General features: G+C 42.1%; 1 pseudogene; it reads right to left on the reverse strand.

Moving 5' to 3' along the window:
- Positions 1-1196: 1196 nt before the first annotated feature.
- On the reverse strand, positions 1197-2548 carry LOC102865658 (annotated as a pseudogene).
- Positions 2549-6803: the final 4255 nt, after the last annotated feature.

Consider the following 6803-nt stretch of genomic DNA (forward strand, 5'->3'; position numbering starts at 1 on the left):
TGAAAAACAAGGAATTCATGAAATATTATACAAAACAGGTGACCCTGGAGAACATTATGCTGAGTGAAATATCTCAGTCACAAATGGAAAAATACTGCATAGTACCACTGTTGTAAAATGGGACTGACATCGGGCTTCGAGGGAGACTGAGAAAGATGGGATAAATAATGTATACTGCAGATGAGGGAGAGAACTGTTTAAAAGGAATATGTGATTAGGTATTATTGCCATGACAGGAGTCCAGAATGAAGGCTGCATAGCGTAGTGGACTTGGGGAGTGGAGGGATTGTGTAACAATGAAAGAATTTTTCTTTTATTTTTTTCAAAGAGAAGAGTGAACAGGATGTGGGGTGGGGGAGGTTGGGCAGGGAGAAAAGTGCAACCGTGAATTAATGGGGGGGAACCCACAAAACCCCCAAAACAAACCTGGAATTATTAACTGAGAGGAAGGATGAAGGCCAGGCTAGCCTGGGAGAAAGGCAGCCATCCATCCCACCTCCAGCCTCCACTTCCTTTACACTTCGCAATATCGCTGCTGTTCTTTGGGTTTCTCAGGTCCATTCTGACTCACAACAGCCTCATGAGCAATGGAAACCCTTCCTGATTCTGCCCCGTCCCACCATTTATGTTGTTTGTAAACCTTTGTTACAGCTACTGTGTCAATCAATCTTGTGGAGGTTTGTCTGTCTTCTTTTCACTTGTCCAGGCGCCTCCTGATCCCATGCCCCAAGTATGTAGGATGAAGCCTGATCATCCTTACTTCTATGGAGAATTCTGTTTGCACTTCTTCCAAGACCGATTCATTTGTTCTTTTCATAGTCTATGGCACCTTCAATGGTTTTTTGCCAATACCCCAGTCCAAGGATATCAGTTCTTTAATTCTATCCCATTCAATTTTTCTATGCACATGAGATAACGAAAAACATCATAGATTGGTCAAGTGCACCTTATTCTTCAAAATGACATCTTTCTAGTATTTTGAAGAGGTCTGTCAGGAGCAGATGTTTCCTGTGCAATATATTATACAATTTCTTTTTTTTAAAAATGCTTTTGTTCTTTTTTTTACTTTGAGACATGATGGAAAAAAAATCTTAGAGGAACACATGGGAAAATAAGACATGATTGCATTGATAGAGACAACCTAGCCAGAAAGCTTTGTCAATTCTGAGTGTGATATGCTAAAGGGCTGAAAGGAATTAGTACTCTTCTCCTTCTTCCTCGCCCTCTCCAACAGAATCCACAGCCACCTCCTCATAATCCTTCTCAAGGGCAGCCATGTCCTCACGGGCCTCAGAAAACTCTCCTTCCTCCATCCCCTCACCCACGTACCAGTGAACAAAGGCACACTTGGCATACATCAGATCAAACTTGTGGTCCAGGCGAGCCCAGGCCTCAGCAATGGCCGTGGTGTTGCTCAGCATGCACACAGCTTGCTGTACCTTGGCCAGGTCTCCACCAGGCACCACAGTGGGAGGCTGGTAATTAATACCAACCTTGAAGCCAGTGGGGCGCCAATCCACAAACTGGATGCTGCGTTTGGTCTTGATTGTGGCAATGGCAGCATTGACATCTTTGGGAACCATATCACCACGGTATAACAGGCAGCAAGCCGTGTATTTACCATGGCGAGGGTCACATTTCACCATTTAGTTGGCTGGCTCAAAGCAAGCATTGGTCATCTCTGCGACAGAAAGTTGTTCATGGTAAGCTTTCTCAGCAGAGATAACAGGGGCATATGTGGCCAGGGGGAAGTGGATGTGGGGATAGGGCACCAGGTTGGTCTGGAATTCTGTCAGATCGACATTCAGGGCACCATCAAATCTTAGGGAAGCAGTGATGGAGGACACAATCTGACTAATAAGGCGGTTAAGGTTAGTGTAGGTTGGGCATTCAATATCAAGGTTTCTGCGGCAGATGTCATAAATGGCCTCATTGTCTACCATGAAGGCACAATCTGAGTGCTCCAGAATGGTGTGGGTGGTGAGAATGGAGTTGTAGGGCTCAACCACAGCTGTGGAAACCTGGGGGGCTGGGTAAATGGAGAACTCCAGTTTGGACTTCTTGCCATAATCAACAGATAGGTGCTCCATCAGCAAGGATGTGAAGCCAGAACCGGTTCCCCCACCGAAGCTGTGGAAAACCAAGAAGCCCTGGAGACCTGTGCACTGGTCAGCCAGTTTTGTTATTCGGTCCAAGACGAGGTCAATGATCTCTTTGCCGATGGTGTAGTGCCCACGGGCATAATTATTGGCAGCATCTTCCTTGCCTGTGATGAGCTGCTCAGGGTGGAAGAGCTGGTGGTAGGTGCCAGTGCGAACTTCATCAATAACTGTGGGTTCCAGGTCTACAAATGTGCCCTGGGCACATGCTTGCCAGAACCAGTCTCACTGAAGAAGGTGTTGAAGGAGTCATCTCCTCCCCCAATGGTCTTGTCACTTGGCATCTGGCCATCAGGCTGGATGCCGTGCTCCAGACAGTAGAGCTCCCAGCAGGCATTGCCAATCTGGACACCAGCCTGGCCAACTTGGATGGAGATGCACTCACGCATTCTGTCTACGGGTTAGAAAGCAAGGACGACAGGAGTGGACAGCGGGTTCCGGTTACCGTCCCCGACAAGCTAAGAGTAGAGGTAAGTAACGCACTCTATATTATACAATTTCTTGACAGCTGTTTTCATGGATGTTGATTGTACACCCAAGTAAGATGAAATCTTTGACAGTGCTAATCTTTTCTTTGTTTATCCTATTTACTTGCCTATTTAGGAAGATATTTGCTTGCTTTTTGTGGTAGTGGAATTCACACTGAAAGATAGTCAATATTAGTTATGACTTATTTAAACTCATTTCAAAATGATCTATATGCACCTGTAGGCTAAACCCCATCCAGTCTGGGACCTAACCAGAAATATATTAATAGCTCTCTTCCTAGGAAGTAGAGTCTAGAAATAGTTCATGCCTGCCATTGCTGATAAATGTGTTTGGGGAACTATTCCAAACCCCAGGAGCCTGTGACTGTATCATGCTGAAGTTTCTTGACCTACACTAATACCGTGTGGTGTCTCTGCTTGGCTGACTAGGGATGAAATTCTCTCTGATGGACTAGGGATGCCAAGTCCTTGGCCCAGCCCTACAAGCCTCTTTCTTGGCTTTTATCTCTGCTGCAGGTCATGATTCACCAGTTCCTCAGAAAGAACTACACTATTGATATCAAATAAATGATGTCACACAAAATGCTTGGCCCACTTAGAAAGTAATTTGGAAATAAATGTTTCTCCAACTTGAGTTTTTAGTTTGGCTCGGAACTCTGGTTGTCAAGGGATAAGGAACTATGCCGCCATCCCAAAGGCTCACCGTTCAAACCCACCAACTGCTCCATGAGAGACAAAAGGACATTCTCCTCCTATGCAATTAAACTGCCTCTGAAAACCGACTGGAGGGTCAACTATGATTCAGCTCTGACTTGACAGCACACAACAACAGTAATCCCTTCTGCACTTTGTGATTTCTTTCTCTGTCCTGGTTACCTGTGAAAAACCACAGAAACTAGACCCAGTTTGCACATAGTTTTTTACTTGGCTTTCCATTCTTGGAAGACTTCCTAGTGTCAATAATGCAGCCCAAACCCACAGTTTAAGGCACTCTTGGTTGCTTTAAATTGGCTCATTTAGCATAAATTTCATGCAAAAGAGCAATGTTAATTAATAGCTTTTAATTTTTATGAAGTTTTTAGATCAAGTATACTTGATCTGAAAGAGAGATTATTTTTCACTTCTATGTTCCATATACAACTATAACAGTAAATAATTTAAATGAAAAGAAAAAGACTAGCTCAGTAAGCGTTACAAAAATTTACTCTGGGATCTTTCAAAGGGAACTCTATTCCTTACAGCATACTAGCTTGAAAAGAATGAAATCAGACAGACTCAGGTCGTATTCTGGTTCGTGTGGATTTGTAATTTTCTTCAGCTTCATTTTCAACTTGCCCATCAGTGCCTGACCTCATTTTGACTCTGATATTAAGCTTATTCAACAATTTTTTCAGTACATATAGTCAATCCAATATCAGGGAAGTCCATCAGGTGAGGTCCATGTGGAAAGTTGCCATTTCTGTTTTTTAGAAAAGGTATTTGGCTGTGTAGATCATAACAAACTATGGCTGACTCTGAGAAGAATGGGAATCCCAGAACACTTGATCATTCTAATGCGAAACTTATACTTGGACCAGGAGGCAGTCGTCAGAACAGAGCAAGGGAACACTGCATGGTTCAAAATTGGGAAGGGCGTACGCCAGAGATGCATCCTATCTCCATACCTTTTCAACCTATATGCAGAACAGATTATCCAGGAGGCTGGGCTCTATGAGGAGAAATGTGGGGTCAAGATTGGTGGACGATTTATCAACAACCTGCGTTATGCGGATGACACAACCCTGCTTGCTGAAACTGAGGAGGTCCTGAAGCGCCTGCTGCAGAGTATCAAAGACTGCAGCCTACAATATGGATTGAGGCTCAATGTCAAGAAGACAAAGATTCTCACCACTGGACCAATTGGCAGCATCAGGATGGATGGTGAAGAGATTGAGATTGTACACAGCTTTAGTTTGCTTGGCTCCATAGTCAACAGTCTTGGCACCAGCAGCCAGGAAATTAAAAGGTGCATTGCCATGGGAAAGTCTGCTGTTAGGGACCTCTCCAAAGTACTGAAGAGCAATGGTGTCCCTGTGGAGACTAAGGTGCGTCTGATACAGGCTTTGGTCTTCCCAATCACTTGTTATGCATCAGAGAGTTGGACAATGACCAAGGAGGATAGAAGGAGAATTGATGCCTTTGAGCTGTGGTGCTGGAGAAGAGTATTGAGAATACCGTGAACTGCTAGGAAAACAAACAGATTTGTCCTGGAAAGGGTTAAACAGGGTGGCTCCTTGGAGGCAAGGATTCTGAGGCTCCGTCTAACTTACTTTGGACATGTTGTAAGGAGAGACCGGTCCTTAGAGAGGGACATCATGCTTGGGAGGTGGAGGGATGGCGCAGGAGAGGAAGGCCCTCTATGAGGTGGATTGATTCAGTGACTGGGATAATTGGGATGGGAGTGTCGGAGACAGTGCAATTGGCACAGGACAGAGTGGAGTTTAGGGCTGTTGTACATAGGGTCGCTATGAGTTGCAAGCGACTCGACGGCACATAACAACAGCAACATTAGCACAATGAATGAATGGAAATCCAAAGCCTCCTTTGTAAATTTTCATTGAAATTAATAAAAAAAAAGAAAAGGTATTTGCTTTAAATAAATCATTGAACATACAAAATTCAATCACCTAATCTCTAGCCCCAAATCCATTCTTTCTGACTATCAATCCTTACTCATTACTTCTGACTTTTTCATCCAGCCACCAATAATTATTAATGCATCTTGATTGCAAGTTTGGTGCAAAGAACTTCAAAAGTTAGTAAAAATGCTCAATTTCATCTCTTTTGGCTTTAGTTGTTGCAGTATATATTTGGATAGGAATCATATTGAAGGAGAGAGGAGGTGGGCAGGGAGAAAAGTGCAACAATGAATGAATGGAAACTTTCATTAAAATAAAATAAATAAAATAAAAATAATCATAGGATAAATCTTGAAATTGCCTTTTTACCTACGAACACAACACCATTCTCAGTTTTTCATTCCTGACATAGTAGATATGTTGTTTGAAAATACCATCATTCAAAAGCAATCATTCTTTCTCAATCTTCTTTGTATGTATACATGTAAGGAAATTAAAAATACTGTTGTCTGAGTTAGGTGCACCTTAGTCTTTAAAGTTATAGCCTTGTTTTTTAGCACTTTAGAGAGTTCTGCGACAGTAGATTTGCCCAAAGCAATATGTCATTTGATTTTTATCACAAATAATAATTTTAATTTGTCATTATTAAAAGTCTGAATTTTAGTATTAAGATTCTTGAACTGGTGGCTGTCAGCTGATTAAACTTTAGCATCTGTCTCACCTCCAGTCATTTTTCAGAACTACTACCTTCACCACAACACTTTTCCCAATTCAAACTTGACCTTCTTTAGCATTGTTATTTTTCTAACAGTTACATCATGGAAAGGATAAATAGACTGGCAAGCCTTTTCTATGTCTCTTCCAGTATTGTCTGGAATCAGTTTATTGACCACTTCTTTTAGGTCATTTGCTCACACCTCCCAGGTCATGATTTCCATCATTTTCTTCTGGATTTGTTGGACCTATTAGTGCTCAGCAAAAGAGGTCTTCAAAATTTGATGATTATGTTTTTTGTAAAACCAACACAAAAAACAGATAAAGCAAATAACTCTTGTAGTATTAGACATCAACATGAGCTTCAATTCTGGTCTGCCATTTTTTGACCATAGAGCACATTTTTGTCACGTGTAAGATCCATGCCATGTAAGTAGGTGAGGCAGTTTTTGAGTTGAACATTCCTCAGTAATGAGCTTGAACTTTCTAAATACAACCTCATTGTTTTGCAAATCAGTGGGGCTCATTTCAAAACACATAACCCTTGCATCCTTCAGACTCAATCTTAGTTCCTTGAGTCCTTATGACTTACATTGAACATAGCTGGTGTTTTTACATCATATCAATCTTTCTTAGAAAATGGATCAACTACTTTCTTTTTGGCTCCTTTTTTGCCATCTTTTGTAAGGCATTTGTTCTTACCATTTGCCATGGTGCTGCCCAGACAGTCAAAGGCTGATTTTTCTTTTCTTTTTCTTTCTTTCTTCCTTCCTTCCTCCCTTCTTTCCTTCCTTCCTTCCTTCCTGTCTTCCTTTCTGTCGACA

This window comes from Elephantulus edwardii, unplaced genomic scaffold (genome assembly GCF_000299155.1).
Source record: "Elephantulus edwardii isolate Elephantulus edwardi_28Jun2011 unplaced genomic scaffold, EleEdw1.0 scaffold00052, whole genome shotgun sequence".
NCBI lineage: Eukaryota > Metazoa > Chordata > Mammalia > Macroscelidea > Macroscelididae > Elephantulus > Elephantulus edwardii.